We start from the raw sequence: 16777 nt of genomic DNA on the forward strand, positions 1-16777 counted from the left end.
TGACAGTCGTATGGGTATTCCCTTGTAGGTAACTGAATTTCTTTCTCTTGCTGCTTTTAAGATTCTCTCTTTGTCTTTTGCTCTTGGCATTTTAATTATGATGTGTCTTGGTGTGGTCCTCTTTGGATTCCTTTTGTTTGGGGTTCTCTGCGCTTCTTGGACCTGTAAGTCTATTTCTTTCACCAGGTGGGGGAAGTTTTCTGTCATTATTTCTTCAAATAGGTTTTCAATATCTTGCTCTCTCTCATCTTCTGGCACCCCTATAATTCTGATGTTGGTATGCTTGAAGCTGTCCCAGAGGCTCCTTACACTATCTTCGTATTTTCGGATTCTTTTTTCATTTTGCTTTTCCAGTTGGGTGTTTTTTGCTTCTTCGCATTTGACTTGATTCTTGCGCTCCTCTGGTCTGCTGTTGGGAGTCTGTATAATATTCTTTATTTCAGTCAGTGTATGCTTAATTTCTAGTTGGTTCTTTATCACAACATCGAGGGTCTCATTAGATTTCTTGAGGATCTCACTACATTTATCAGCAGTTTTTAGAAAATTATTGAAAGACCTTAAAAGTGTGGTTTTGAGGTCTATATCTTCCATTTCTGACATTTGCATCCTGTTTCTTTGTCTCTGCATTTTTTTATGTTTTCCTGGTGCACCCCCTAGTGGTCTTTGTGCGCAGTCTTGTTGTAGTTAAGCCTTGATGGTTGTAGGTAATCCTAGAGGGGATTTGAGCTCCAGGCCAAGTGGTTGTTTGAATAAGTCTTAATAGATTGTACATTTGTGATATCATCATCACAATCAAGATAGGGTACATAGCCATCACCCTAAAAATGTCCTCAGGCTCCCTTGTGATCCCTCCCTCTGCCATCTGGCCTCAACCTCCTGCCCCCGACTCCTCTCCCACTGCTCCGGGCACAACTGCAGGCACCTCACTTGCCCTGGTGCATGGTGCTCATTTCTCTTGACTTTTCTCCCCTCAAAGCTACCCACCTCTTCCTTTTGGTCTGTCCAAACCTGGCCAATCTTTTAAGTCTATCCTTGAACTTGTCCAATGGCCAGTTAAAGTTATCTTTTGAGAATGCTCAGCCCACACTTGCCACTTCCTTCTCTGATCTGAATGTATGAATCCACAGCCTCTCCATGTCTTCTTTATTTGCTAGAGCAGCAACATTTGTATCGTACTGTCCTAAGGTGAGCTTGCTCAATGGTTAGCAGCATGGCCTCTGAGTTTGGATGCTTAGGTTGCTATATTTTACCTTGGGCTCCTCCTTAACCTTTCTATGCCTCAGCTTTCTTTTATCTGTAAGATTGGGAAGACAAAACAGTACCTACCAGAAAGTGTTGTTGTGAGGACTCATTGGGTTTATGCACATAAAGGACTTGGAAAAGAATCTTGTATACAATAAGCACTTAATAAATGTCAGCTCTCAACATCAGCATCTTTATTGTCGAAAGTCCTTAAAGGCAAAAACTACAGCCTGCACTGCACTTATGTGACCACGGTGCCTAGCACAGAGGTAGGCATATGGAAGGAGCTCAGATATTTGCTGGATTTTTGCCCAGGGACCACTGTGGTGAGTCAAAGTTCCTGAGACCACTTAATATACTACATGCTTGCGTTCTGCTGTTAGACAAAACCAAACAACTCCCAAATCAAAAAGCTGTGAGCTTTTGTCTGGGTAGAAATGGCCATGACATGTTTATTTCCATGGTTTAGAATATCACCAGTGGAAATCTATGGTGGAAAATCAAATACAATACTTTCATCACATGATTCGTTGTGCTTATGTTTGGATATGCCACTGGCTTGGGAGCCAGGCAGCTGAACCCTGCTCCGCGAGGAGTCTGCTGTAGTGTGGTTTGCACAGAAGGCAGGGAAGGATTCAGACATTTAGTGAGCATCTACTTCAGCAGTGTTAGATTTTCAAAAATTTTGTAGGCAAATTATTAAACACAACCATTATAAAAACTTAAATGATATAGACTCACAAATAAATTATATTAAAGCATAGATAATAAATACTCAATTATATCCATATTAGGTATAAATACTCAACTAATTATTTTACTACTATCTGTACCTTTCAGGTTACTTCCATTTATTGTATCTGCTGGTGAAAATACTATATAATGGTGTGTTGTTTCCCATCTCTTCCCATCCGTGTTCAGTGATGTCACATTGGTAGCTTGGAATTGACCATGGTAGAAGTATTTAAGCTACAGCTATTGGCAAGCACTTCAAATCAGGGCTTTTCATTCCCAGAGAGTTGATTGTTAAGCACTTACCAGCACATCACTGATACTGCACACCAGGCATGACAATTGAATTTTTTTGGTTGAGAAAAGCAGACACTCATTCAGATTAGTTCAACTGAAATGAGGGGTTGATTCTAAGGGTATTTATTGAACGAAAAGGGAGATAGAACATAATGGAGATCCAAGAACGTGGACATCCAAGGCCCTACTCCAGGGCTTAAGGAGCTGGGAACTGGAGGGTGGTTTTGGATCCAAGGTCACTCCAGTGACCTCAGAACATGGCCTTGGACTCTATGCTCTGATCCACTGCTACTTTTATGGTACCTGCTTCTTCATTTTCTGGCCTCAGCTGGTTTTCTCCCCCTCTTCCATGGATTGTCTCTCTGTTATGGCTTTTGCTTTCGTAATTTTTCATAGCTTTGGCTTGTATTGATTAATCATAGCCATTCCAGCTTTTCATTGTTTGCTCCTGTTTGAAGACTATTGTTTTATTTGTTTTGCTTCTTTAATTTCTGAGAGAGGTAACTAATTAGTCCAGCTCACTTTTTTTTTAAGGTGGTATCCATTGGTAGCTGGCCTATGGTTTACCTGGCTTCGGGCCAAATGCTCGTGTCTGGAAACTATTGGCCAGGAAGAAAGATGGGATCACATGGCACAAAATTTGATCCAGTACATCAGGGACATAAAGATGAATTAAAGTGAAGTGAGGCAGACAGAGAAAGACAAATACTGCATGGTATCACTTACATGTGGAATCAAAAAAAAGTAAAAAGTCAAACTTCTAGAAACAGAGACTAGAACAATAGTTGCCAGGGACTTGGGGATGGGGAAATACAGGAATATTGGTAAAAGAACATAAACTTTCAGTTGTAAGTCTGAGGAGCTAATATAAAACATGCTGTAGTTGATAACACTGTATTATTGTAACATTGAAATTTGCTAAGAGTAGAACTTAAATGTGTTTACCAAAGGGGAAAAAAGATGAACATGTGAGGTGATGGATGTGTTAATTAGCTAGCTGGTGGGAATCCCTTCACAATGTATACGTCTACTAAATCACCATGATGTGCACTTTAAATATCTCACAATTTTGTATGTCATTTATATTTCAATAAAGCTGAAAAAAAGGTGAATTAGCTACTAACAGAATGACTAAAACCAAAAAGACTGACAATTTGGTGAGGATACGTCTTAGATAATAGCATCTTACGATTTAAAGTCTCAGAACCCCAGCATTGGAAAGGATCACAGAGGCTACTAGCCCAGCGGTTCTCAACCTGTGGGTCGCGACCCCTTTGACGGTCTAACTACCCTTGCACAGGGGTCGCCTAAGACCATCCTGCATATCAGATATTTACATTACAATTCATAACAGTAGCAACATCACAGTTATGAAGTAGCAACGAAAATAATTTTGTGGTTGGGTCACAACACGAGGAACTGTATTTAAAGGGCCAGAAGGTTGAGAACCACTGTACTAGCCTTAATCCCCACTGTAATATGCAATTGTTATCCAATGCCATCTTGAACTCTTGCAGCTGCGGGGAACCCCACCTCCCGGGCCAGCTCATTCTGCCCCCAGATAGCGCTGATTGCTAGAGTTCCTCCCCGTGCAGAGCGGCACCTGTCTCCAGTGAGAACCTCCACGGGGTACAGTTGGAACTGTGAAGCACAATATTAACACATCAGGTTAATTTCATGCTCTACTTGTCTTGGGTTGATATTAGAGAAAATTAAATTTTGTGCTAATCAGCCTCAGCATTCAGCATGCACGATGCAAATTTGTGATTTCTGGCAAGGGTGGTTAAATCATAGTTATGCTATCTGCGTGGTGCCTGAATAACAGGGAAATACTATTACCAACAATTAAACTCCCAATTGAGGAGCCCAGTGCAACTGGAGATTCTTTTTAGCAAGTTGCAGGGGAAATGGACACAAACCAGGGAGCCAAAGTTAATTTCAATTTCTTCCTTTCCTTTGTGTGGCTATTTCTGAAGGTTTGACCAATGCAAATGTATTTACTCTTTGCCCTGCTTTCTCTTTCCTTTGTTTTCTTTCTTTCTTTTTTTTTTTTTTTGAGACAAGCAAGGAGGAATGTTTTCTTTCCTGGTTACCACAGAAAGGGGTCCTTTGAGCACCTGAAGAGGATTCTTGTTAATTGCCACTGGCTTATTGGGCGAGAGCACTTGGGGATCTATAGAGGTGGGAGGTCTCATACTGATCTGCAGCTGGAGAAAGAAGGAGGGGATGAGGGACACTAGTCTGACTCCAAGGATGTCTTCCCCTGTAGGGGAGAGATGCTTGCTCAAACGCATCGCCGGCGCATCTGGTGTTTCATCTGTGCTTTCTTGCAACGAGTCAGTCACCAGCACATGCGCTGACTGGACGCCATCTCACAGGTCTTGTTTCCTGGAGAAGGTAAGGGCAGCTGGACACACTGGCTCCAGGAGGCTCTCTCTGCACAGCTCCCCCAACTCCCCTCCCCGGCCTTCATCTTCACTCACAAAGGAGTAGAGCTACAAAACCCCAGACCGAAGAAGTTTCATGTATTGACTAGGATTAGATTTCTGCCACTCTGGTAAAAAAACAGACAGAGAAGGTTATATTTCTTGCCACCATTTTGTCAACCTTCCCTTTTCTGCTGGGTTCTGGGAGGGGAAAACTCAGACAGACTTGTTACCTGCCCAAGATTCACCCAGAAGTAAGCCCCAGGATGCCGACCTATCCTACCCTGAGGCCTGGCCACCTTCCTCCCCACACTGAGCTTTCTCTTTTCCCTCTCCCTCCTCCTCTTACAACAGTATGTAGAAATATTTAACCTGGGGAGTGGTCAGGAGTGGCTCAGACTGGTCACATTTTCTTCCAGATCTGTCGTTTACAGCATAAACTTTACACCCTGATTCTTGTAGGACTCTGGCATCTGACACTCAAAACCCCAGGTCTTGTAACTCAAGAGCTTTGAGGCTCTTGAAACCTTGGATGCCAAGGATCTGACTCTACGGTTCTTCTCTGTTCTGCTGTCATCACCCCACCAGGAGGCAGCAGGCGCCTTTTGACCCATTTTAGCTGCTCCACAGGAGTAACCAGAAATACTAGGGAAAATATATCAGGGGTTAGTAGCCATAGGCTCACTTATTTGCCGTTTCCACGCTCAGTAATGCTTTTAAGTCTCAACAGTACTTTATCTTTAGTAAATTTCCTAAATAAAATAGCTATTTTATTTATTCAAGAACAGAAGCCCAGTGCTGCCCCGAGCAACTATGAAGTAGCCAGACCACCTGGAAAAGGGTGACGGAGGGACAGAGACAGAAGAGGAGGTTTTGATGCACATCCTTTCCCTGGCTGCAGGGCCCATCTCTTGAGCTCCAAACCCTCAGGAGTCAAACAGGTTCCATCTTGTGCACCAGCTCTGATCAATGACGAGGAGTGCAGCTGTGTTAAGAAGGATCCGGAGGCAGGGTCTGTGCTCAGCAGGAAAGAAATGAAGTGATTGGTTGATAATGTCTGACACAGGGGTGAGAATGGAGGAAATGGCAACATTCTTGACAGGTTCTTCCAGAACTTGTTCAAACTCATTCTCCCTGGAAAATGTAGTAAGGAACCAGGTAAAGCAAAACCTGGTTTCCCCGTTAAGTCAAAGCCTCAGATCACAGGGGCATCGGAGCCGTTCGCACCTCAAAGCAGCCAAGCATGGCAGGGCAGGGCTGGCTCTGGGACATGTGTCTACAACCCCCCCAGAGTTGTTCTCTATAATTTCATTTTGTTTTTTATCTACTCGGATTTGCCTATTATCATCATCTCCATAGAAAGTGTAACCCTGAGGACAAAGTGGGCAACTGGCTCTTCAGGCTACGAACCAACAGGGGGCAGCAGAGAGCAGAGAGGAGCCAGTGAGGCTTGCGCAGCCCCAGCCGCAGCCCCAGGAAAACTCTTCCGCTCCCTGGAAAGTGAGTCCTGTGGCCTCGCACTGGTGGACTAAATGGTGTGGTCCAAAAGCACAGCAAGGCAGGCAGGAGGGAGCCTTTCTTGGGGTGCAGGTGGAGAAAAGCCTTCGTTGGAAATAGGAAAGAAGAGAAAGAGTAAGAACGAGTTACCATTTACCCAGACCTACAAGCTGCCAGTCCTGCCATGAATGCTCATTTTTTCATTCTCTCAAAGACTACTTGAGGGAGGTGAGCCCCTAGTTTACAGATGAGAAAACAGGGGCCCAGAGTGGTTAAGGGACTTGCCCAAGATTATATGATAAAGAGAGGGCTAAGCTAAAATTTGGACTCATGTCTGCTCAGGCTTCCATGTGTTGATGCCTTGCCAAGGAGGCAGGCAGGGGGACAAGATCATGGCCCTTGGTGTCAGACACACCTGGGATCAAAATCCAGTTCTTTCGCTCACTGACCAAGTGACCTTGGGCAGGAATGTCCTGTTTTCCAGTCCTAGCCTTACCTGTAAAGTGGGGTTAACAGCTCTTTCATGGGGTTGTGGAAAGAATTGAGAGTTACCAAATATAAACAAAGTCCCAGGGCCATTGCTGACCCTTAGTAAATGGAAGCCATTAAATGGCTTCAGTCTTCAGCTCACTGGTACCTCTAAGTGTCTATGTGCCTAGGCCCCCATCTGTGTGCTCAGGACTCCCCAAGATATAGGTGTCACTGGCACCCTGGCTTTCCTGATATCACCTCATGGAAAGCATGTGGAGACTGTGGTGTGATGCTCAGTCAGGAGGCTGCCCTCTGTGCCTCCATTTTAGGGAGGCAGGAAGGGAGGCACTGTGGGGTTAGAGGCTGGGCAGATCTAGCTTCCTGCCCTGGGCCAGTGTCTATCCTTGGTTTCCTGAAATGTCGGTTGGGTTTTGTGTGAGCCTCAGTCCCCTCATCTCTACAGTGGGGGAGTAGTACCTATCAGGGCTGGTGTGAATGAGCCGATACTGTAGTGATCAGCAGCCCAGCCAGGCCCAGAACCAGACTGTCAGGCTTCAAATCCCTGCTCAGCCACTTTCTAGCCCTGTGGTTTTGAACAAATTACATCACCTCTTGGTTTGAGTTACTTTAATGAAAAGTAAGGATAATAGTCTCATAATGCTGTCAAATATGTTTCATCTGTAAAATACTCAAAACATTATTTGAAAATAGGAAAACAGCCAATACTAACTCCTCTTTTGAGATGATGAGAGCACCAGGTACAGTGCCTGGCATATATTAGGTTGCTCAAAATGAATTTCCTTTCATTCTCCTGACTCCTAGGGGGCTATGGTGCCTGAGATTCCACCATTAGGAATTTTTGATCACCTAGAGTCTGACAGTAATATGGAAATACCCTGATTGGGGATAATAATACCCTGTATGTTATTCAATTCAGTTTTACACTATTTGGTTGTTCTGTGCCGGGTGCCACTCTCAATGGAGATGTGAACTTGAATGAGATGTGATCCCTGCCTTGGGATCACAGTTAGTGGGGATTCATTTACTTGTAAACCTGTTCGCTTACACATCAGTTTAGAGCCTGAGATGATTAAGCTATGGAGGCACAAAGGAAGGGGTGGAGAAGTTTTCCTTTGAGGTGATATTTGAGCTGAGGCTTGAAGTCTGAACCAAAGATGGTCAAGCCTGGACATGGGAGTGACTGACAGTGGGGGTGGAAAGGACATGCCAAACAGCTCCAGAATCAGAACATATGCTACCTGCATAAGCTTTAAAAAAACAAACAAACTCCTTAAGGAAGCTCTTCACCAACTAAAAAAGAATTAGCACAAGACATTCAACAACAAGAAGGACAGATGTACATGAAAGAGTGGTGAGCGACGGAGCCCACAAGGTGTGGCTGTGGTCTAATGCAGCGACTGAGAGAGCAGCTCAGGTGGGGACGGGCCTGGGTTCAAGTCCTGGCTCTTGTCTTATGTGTTGGAGGTTTGGTCCTTGTGATGGAGACTTAAACAGTGGCTGGCCCCTGCTCCTTTCTTTTGCAGCTGAGGACACATGCACTAACCAGAAATAGGAATGGGAAGCAAAGCATGACCTTACTGATATTGGTGCAAATGCTTCGTGCACGCGCGCGCGCGCACGCACACACACACACACACGCTGAATTGTAGTCTAGCTTAGATTTATAAGGGGTTTCCCCACTTTCCTCTCCGGTTTAGATGTAAATCTTGAGAATAGCAAACTTTCAAGCTCAGTTGTGCTGGAGGGTGGAGCTCTGTCTGTGTGTCTTTCTGTCTGTCCATCCATCTTTTGGGATAGCTGCAGAATGGACTATATTGTGATTTCTTTTCAAGTCAGGGAAGATAGAGAAAAAGAAAGCTATGGTCAGATTTTCCTGAGGACAGGAAGCCCCAGTTGGAGGTGAGAACCAGGAGAGAGCGCTCTGTAAATAGCTATTAACCTTTAAAGAAAAGTACCTTTATGAAGAAATTTCCCATGGAATATTTTGGTCTCTGCCCCATCAAGTCACCAATTCACAGTCCTTTTAGCAGTGGTGGGGCTGATGCGGGAGTGGGCAGAGCTTGGGTTCCTGGGCACGGAGGGCCAAGAGTCCCCTTGTTGCGTTCCCCTCCTTTCATTCTGTCTAACCCACTGGCCTGAGTAGCCAGGTGCAGCAGCAGCCAAGGCTGTCCCCGTCAGGAGGGCCCGTCCCACCTTTGTGAGGTGGCTCACCTGAGATTCCTGCTCCTTTCTGATCTCCAGGGACCAGGTGGGCAGCGTGGATATGCTTTGAGCATTTAACTCCAGGCCACTCTTTCTTAGGAAAACTTCAGGTACATTATCCAAAATTTTCCATTTATATTCCATTTTTATTTCAAATCATGCCCAGTGAGATTGCTCTAGTGCAAAAAATATACAAATTAATATAATATGAACATTCTAAACTTGAACGTGAACTGTCTCCCATTAAGATCCCACGGAGGAGTTAAATTTCAAGATGAAGTTCCCTTTGCATGTAAAATCCCAAAGGAAAACATGTCCACAATTTCCTCACCTGAGATTTCTCTTCCTGCCCATCCTCAGGTACTTGGATAACATCTGTTTCTTCTGCTGTCACTTTAGCCTCTATTATCTTTTACTGAAATGATTGAATGCCGCTTCAGCACCTCCAAAGTGAAATTCACCAAACTTTAACCTCTTACATGTTCCAGGTTTCCTTTCCAATCCCAGAGGTTCACTAGGATGGGGTAACTCCTCTAAAGTGGGGGGGGGAGGGGGGGTAGAGAGCTTAACTACCAGTCTCAGATATGCCTACTAATTCTGTTGCTTTCTGCCATGTATCCTTTTAATAAACCACCAAATTCAAAAGGATGCACAATTTTTCCATATTATGTTTTTCTAATATTCCAGAGAACTGGCCCCAAATGGCTACATATAATTAAGAATGTAGATGCAAATAATTCTATGTAAAATGTTAGCACATTAAATCCAGAAAGTAGTAAAAGTGCAACATACCATGACAGAGGAAAGGCAATATGGCTCAACAATAGGGAATCTGTTCATGAATTCATTCCACTAATAGATTAAAGGAGAAAAACCATCTGATTTTTTTCCTGAGGACTGAAATACATTTCGAAAAATGCAACATCTGTTCCTCATTGAAACCTTTGGTAGGTTCTGAAGCGGAGGAAGGTTTTTAAAGCAGAAAGCGGATGAGAAGTGAGCAGCAAACATCACGATTAATGCTACAATAATAGAGGCCTCACTGGTAAAGACAAAGGCAATACAGAGATCCAACTGTCCTTGGGGTCAGTTAAGATGGTGCTGGAGTCCTAGCTGAACCAATGGAATAAGAGAAAGAAATGAGAGGTGCGAATATTGGAAAAGAGACATACTTATTTGAAGTTGACAAGATTTTGTGGCTGAACTATCTAAGAAGATTAACTATTGAGAATTTTTAGTTGAGATACTGAATGCAAGAGAAATATACAAAATTATAGTAGCCTTTGTATATATTAGTAATATCTAATTAGGCAACACAATGGGAAAGAAAGGTCCTCATTTATAACAATATCTATAAAATACATAAGAAGAATTATATAAGAAAATCATGAACCTTATATATGCCAGAGAAAAACTGAATAAATGGCAAAAACATACGCTATTTCTGCATGGGGAGGCTCAACAAAGATAACAATTTTCCTTAAATTAGTGCGTATGTTTAATCTAGTATAAAAAACCCGAAGGGATCTTTTTGGTGAAATCAGATCATTTTATTCTGGAATTAATCTGGAGCATCCTATCTAATAAAAGACAAAAGGGTAATTAACCGTACCTCCGCTACGCTTCCCATAGGCTAATCAGCGAGATAGGCAAATTAACTGCCAACAAAGATGGCGGCCGGCAGCCACGCAGCTGAAGCGAGCAGGAGGTTTGCTTGCTCCAGTGATGGAGGAAGCCAAGGTTCCCCGCCTGCCACGGCCCAGCTCTGAGCTCTGGAAGCAACAGCTCCAAAAGCAACAAAGTTTCAATTATAGAATCCAAACAAACCCCAGATACCTGCTTTCAGCCAGCCATGGCCTCAGAGCTGGGAGCGCCAGTCACAGCAACAAAGTTTCAATTATAGAGGTAAATAAATCCCAGAATAAAAAAAAAGAACAAAGGGAGAGGCTGGGAGCTTCAGTTGCCGGCCAGCCTGAAAATGGCCCTCAGCCCCTCATCCAGGCTGGCCAGGCACCCCAGTAGGGACCCCCACCCTGAAGGGGGTGTGACCAGCTGCAAACAGCCGTCAGCCTCTCACCCAGGCTGGCCAGGCACCCAAGTGGGACCCCCACCCTGATCTGGGACACCCTTCAGGGCTAACCAGCTGGCCCCCACCCATGCACCAGGCCTCTATCCTATATAGTAAAAGGGTAATATGCAAACTGACCCTAACAGCAGAAAGACTGGGAATGACTGGTCACTATGACACACTCTGACCACCAGGGGGCAGACGCTCAATGCAGGAGCTGCCCTCTGGTGGTCAGTGCGCTCCCACAGGGGGAGCTCTACTCAGCCACAAGCCAGGCTGACGGCTGCCAGTACAGCGGTGGTGGTGGGAGCCTCTCCTGCCTCCTCAGCAGCACTAAGGATGTCCGACTGTAGCTTAGGTCTGCTCCCCGCTGGCAAGTGGACATCTCCTGAGGGCTGCTGGGTTGTCAGAGGGATGTCTGATTGCCAGCTTAGGCCCAATCCCCCGGGGAGCAGACCTAAGCCAGCAGGTGGTCATCCCCCGAGGGGTCCCAGACTGCGAGAGGGCACAGGCCGGGCTGAGGGACCCCCCCTACCCCCCGAGTGCACAAATTTTTGTGCACCGGGCCTCTAATTAAATATAAAAGAACAGCTGATAAATGCTGAGGGGAAAACGTACACTGTGGAGACACATGTTACCAAATACTAACACAAACTGAAGCTCTGGGGCAGGCGGAGCTGTATCAGTGGAACAGAATGGAAAATTCAAGGGATTTGACAAACAGTAAAAGTATCATTTTAAATCCTTGATGGCAACAATAGTTAATCTAGATATAATGTGACAATGAACTACTCACTTAAAGAACATAAAATAGAACCAAAAGGAAATATTGGAGAGTTTTTTTTTTATATATATAATTTTGGCATATAAGAAACTTTTTCTAGCAAATAACGAAGTCTCTAGTATGATACAAAAGAAAGAGAGATTTGACTAGATAAAAATTTTGAATGTCTGTACAACAAAAGATGCCATAAATAAAGGTCAAAGGTGAGTGGCAGACCATGAGAAAAATATTCACAACTTGCATAACAGAGGGGGAGGATTTCTATCTGGGATATAAAAGATTTCAACCAATCAATGAGAACAGTGCTAACGACCTGATAGAAAACGGCCTCCCTGTATTGGATTAGTTAATGAAGTGCTTGCTGATCTAATAAGAAAATCCCTAAATTGCATGTGAAATCCCACATGATTATTCATGATTATCTGGCAGCTCTCCTCCCAGCAGTGATTCAGGGGCCCAGAAAGTTTTATACAAAACTTCCAAGGTCATTGTGCTCCACTGGTGATAGGACTTGGTCCTTGCTCTAAATGGTGCCTTTATTTTGTAGGGGGAGATAGACTAAAGTAAAAACAAGTAAATGAATTTTAAAAAAGCAGGATGATTTTAAAGAATGGTAAGTGTTAAAGGTAGGGAACCTTAAGGTGCTCAGTGAAGGCCTCTGAGAGGAGGTGGCATTGAGGTGTGACATCAGTGAAGACCACGTGACAACCTGAGAGGAGAGCATTTCAGGCAGAGGAACAGCGAGAGAAAGGCTCTGAGGGTGTTTTGGAGAAGTGAGCGAGGAGGAAGTAGTAGTATCTCCGATGAGCGGTGTCCAAGTGATATAGGGTAGGGCCATACAGAGTTTAGCTTTTAACCTGTGCACGATGAGAAACCAAGATGTCACAGTGTCAGTGGTATCTGCACAATGATACTTGTTAGATTTTACAGAAAAAAAAAACAAGAGGCAATGAAGACAGATTCTGAAAATGCCCTCTGAAGGCCTTTTTGGACCAATCTGTCCCACACCTCTGCAGGCTGAGCTTTGCTGACTAAAGTCATTGAACAAGATTTCAGCAGAGAGGAGTGTGTCAATGTTATGCAGGATGAATTACAGGTCCCTAGGCATTCATTTCACCACCCTAGATTCTATTAGCAAAGTTCACTTTATGGAGCCGCCAAAAATGATTTATCTTATGCTAGTTCCTTAAGAAATGTTTCAAATCCTGTACATGGCTGTTGAGATTGTTAAGAGACATCTATTTTGGTGACTAGGAGGTTTAGTTGTGATTTTTGAAGCCTTTGATTTTTCAATTAAAATGCACACCAGACCTTTCCATGTAGAACCTAACACAGTTCCTGGCCCACAGCCCATGCTCCGTGCTAATGAAGGAAAAAAAATGTCAGTCATAGGCGAGTTTCCTCTCCCCAGGCATGATTCGGATGTGCTCCAGGAGGATGGGGCTCTACCCCCAACACCTGCAACAATGCTGGGCCCATGGGAAGCACCCAGTCAATGTCTTTGAATGACTGAGTGGTTGAATGATGACATTTTCTGGACTTTAACCACATTTTCACACAATGCATTCTCCATCCATGAGGAACCCTTGGCTTAACCACATTTTGTTGGACAAATGGAAGCCTCTGGGCTAGAGCAAGGATAAGGTCTGTTGACATGGCACCTGACTGATCTGGCGCTGCCCACGTGTCCAATCTCATCTGTGGCCTCTCGCTGCTCCCTCCTCACTCCAGTGCTGTGGTCACTGGGGCTTCTCCTAGGCCTTCTACTCAAGGCTTTGGCAAGTGTTGCTCCTCTGATGGAGAGGCCTCACTGTACCCCACCCTTGCCTCATTGATGGGCCTTATTGATGAGCCTCATCAGCTCCTATTTACCCCAGTGCCAGGTGGGCCCATCAGCCTGGTCTGCAAGTTGATACGCAGAAGCCCACTTGCCCACAGGTATAAGCCCCATTGTGTAATGCCCGCTCTATTGGGAATAAAGCTGACATGTTGTTCTCCCATCTGCCTTGCCTTTTTTCTTATTTCACTACTGGATCAGAGCTAAAGTGGACCAGAAGGGGGCTATTAGTGGACCTTGAAACTTCCAAGCAAAGAGAGTTAGAGTGCTAGGAGGGGCTATTTTATTTAAGAGGGATGAAGGAGACCTCCAGATGAAGTGAGATTTTGGTAGAAAGATCTGAATGAAGTGAGAAAGCCATGTGGAGAAGGGCATTCAGGGAGAGGAAACCACTTGTGCAAAGGCCCTGGGGCAGGAATTTGGAGTGTAGAAGAGACATTTCTTAAGGATTCTTGACTTTCTGACTTAGACAGGTATTTGTCTGGATTGGATCAAATCAACAGCTAAAGGGCCTAGGATAAATGCTTTGGTCTAGAAACAAACAGGCTGCTGTTCTGAGCAACGTGCACGTGTCTTACCTCCCTGCTCCCAGCTAGGACTCCCTTTGAGAACCAAGAGCTGGAGATGTGCCAGAGGCCAGCCTGGAAGATGCATGAAGTCTTTTGGGAGAAACCGGCTGGGAGGCAAGATTTACAAGACAGAAAAAAGAGGTGACCCTGAACCTGGCTGGGTGATTGATTACCAGGAGACTGCCCTGATTTTGTTCTTTAATTACGGTGTTTATTTGATGCATTGTATTGGGCCTGGAACCCTTAATACCAGCCTGTGCTGTTCATTGTTACAATGTCCTAATTAAGTTTTGATTTATATGCTAATTTTATTCCAAGGGTGTTCAAAATGGGGAAAGTTATTAGACTTTATTTTGAGATTACATTTTAATCCTGGGGTCTGCCGGGCCAGCACCATGTTTATTTTGTCGGCTTTTGTTTCCAAGATGTTGGTGGCAATTGTGATTATTTCCTTGGAGGGGAGAGATGATGAAGTGGCAAGAGCTGTTTAGAGTCGGTGGGGCTTCTGCTAATTAGAATTATGTAACCTCTTGCCTCGGCCTGACAGCTTTGCGAGGGGGCTTGCTTTGACTGCCCAGCTGGTTAGGAGGGACCACTGGGTTGTGCTGGGGATGTCACGGAACGGTAAACATTTGGAAGGAAGGCCATTACAGGAGGGAGTGATTGGATTTTGGAATGTGAGTGAAAATCGGGCTTTACCACATGAGCCCCTGAAATCTGTAAGGGTCAGGCAAAAACTCTGGTAAGGGGAGCAGCTGGCCTTTGCTACAGAAAACGCGTTTGTGTGTGTGTGTGTGTGTGTGTGTGTGTTTACATGATCGTTTATCCTAAGTAGATCTCATTTAAATGCTTTTGTCCAAGGATTAAAAAGTCTTGCCATGATCCATTTTATCTCTAGACCTTAGAATGTTCAGGCAGCTTCATCAATATTCTGAAATGGTGGGTAGGAGAGTGGATCCATCTGCACATGTGCATTTTTCTGGCGAAGATTCAGTTTTCGTCAGATTTTCAGAAGTGACACACTCCACAATGTTAAGAATCATGAGAATGGGAAGCTTTAGGCTTAGATCTGGAATTTAATTTCTTGAGCTTGGCTGTGCGGCCTGAAGAAACCATTTACCCAGTGGCCCCTTCTTCCCCCCGAGGCCCTTGGTCCAGGATGGAGCCCTGTGAGAGAGCCACACATTGAACTGCAAGCGATGTTCACCTGAGGTTGTCCCACACTCAGTGATGTGGGCAAGGATTTAGATTCTGCTCTGAGTGACCTGAAAACTCTTTTTGTCTCGATAACTGAAGAAAAAGTTGCTCATAAAATGGACGAGGACCTCTGAGTAAACATACACTCGGGTGGATACCTATTATTCAGAACCTTCTGTAGCCTGGAGCTGGTGTTTCCCATGTCACCCTCTTGGGTCTTCCATTTTTCTTTTCTTTTTTAAAAATATATTTTTATTGATTTTAGAGAGGAAAAGTGAGAGAGAGAGAGAGAGAGAAACATCAATGATGAGAGAGAATCATTGATCAGCTGCCTCCTGCACGCCCCTTCTGGAGATTGAGCCCACAACCCTGAATAGAGCAGTGACCTCTTAGTTCTAAGGTTGAAGCTCAACCACTGAGCCACACCGGCTGGGCAGGTCTTCCATTTTCCTGATTGGGTTTTATGGTTTTTTTTATCCCCCTTTGCACTCTCGCCTTGGCCCTCCAGTCAGCAGTGAATGCAAGAAGTGTTTAACAGGAGCATATTCATTTCAAACTTCTCCACGGGTGTGCGGTTCATTAGACATTTTTAGTTTATTATAAAAAATTATACTTAGGAATTCTGATTCAAAAAATAACTAGAGCAGCCAACATTGCTCAAGCACTTACATGCTAAGCATTTTCTCATATACTCCCCCAAATCCCCTAGGGTAGGTCCCATATACAGATGGAGAGGCTGAGGCTCAGAGAGGTTAAAGGCTGTTTTGCAGTCAAGTACCTAGTATGTGGTTAGCTGGGACCAAATCTGGGTCTGCCAGGCTCTAAGATCACTATGCCCAACTGTCTCCTTTTGGGCCATGTTACTTCTTAAGTGTCTCCTTTTCAAAATATTCTGCAAGATCACTCTTCCGCCCTCTGGGTCTGAGGGCATGGAGTACAGGATTATACCTTAGGGCTATGCCTCCAACCTCGGCAGGGAGATGGCCTCCCCGTTGGACAGAATGCCCTCATTGACTCCGGCTGCCTTGGCTCTGCACCTCCACTCGCGCGGTGTAACCAGAGCCTTCCATCTGACCTAGTTTAACTGTGATGTGGCTTCAGGAAGGTTCAAGCAGTTGCTTCCGGTGCTTGAGTCTTAGCACCTCTTCTCTTCCTCGCTGCTTGCCTGTATTTTTATCTTTACACCCCGGGCCCTGTCAGCTTCCCATATCGTGAAAACGCCGCTGTTCACGGGGTGCTGCTCCAGCGGAAGCATAGGAACCATTTCCCACGGACGTGGACGTGGGACGGGGAGACGCCTGCTTGGTGAAGACTCCCAGGAGACCCTTAAGAGTTTTCTTTGGAAAAAGTATCTTTTAAAAATGGATAACATAAACTTTAAAAAAATCACTTATTCCCCCATCCCAGTTTTAAAAAAATTATTTCTGTTTCTTC

The sequence above is a fragment of the Myotis myotis genome, unplaced genomic scaffold (assembly GCF_014108235.1).
Source record: "Myotis myotis isolate mMyoMyo1 unplaced genomic scaffold, mMyoMyo1.p scaffold_m19_p_10, whole genome shotgun sequence".
Lineage (NCBI taxonomy): Eukaryota > Metazoa > Chordata > Mammalia > Chiroptera > Vespertilionidae > Myotis > Myotis myotis.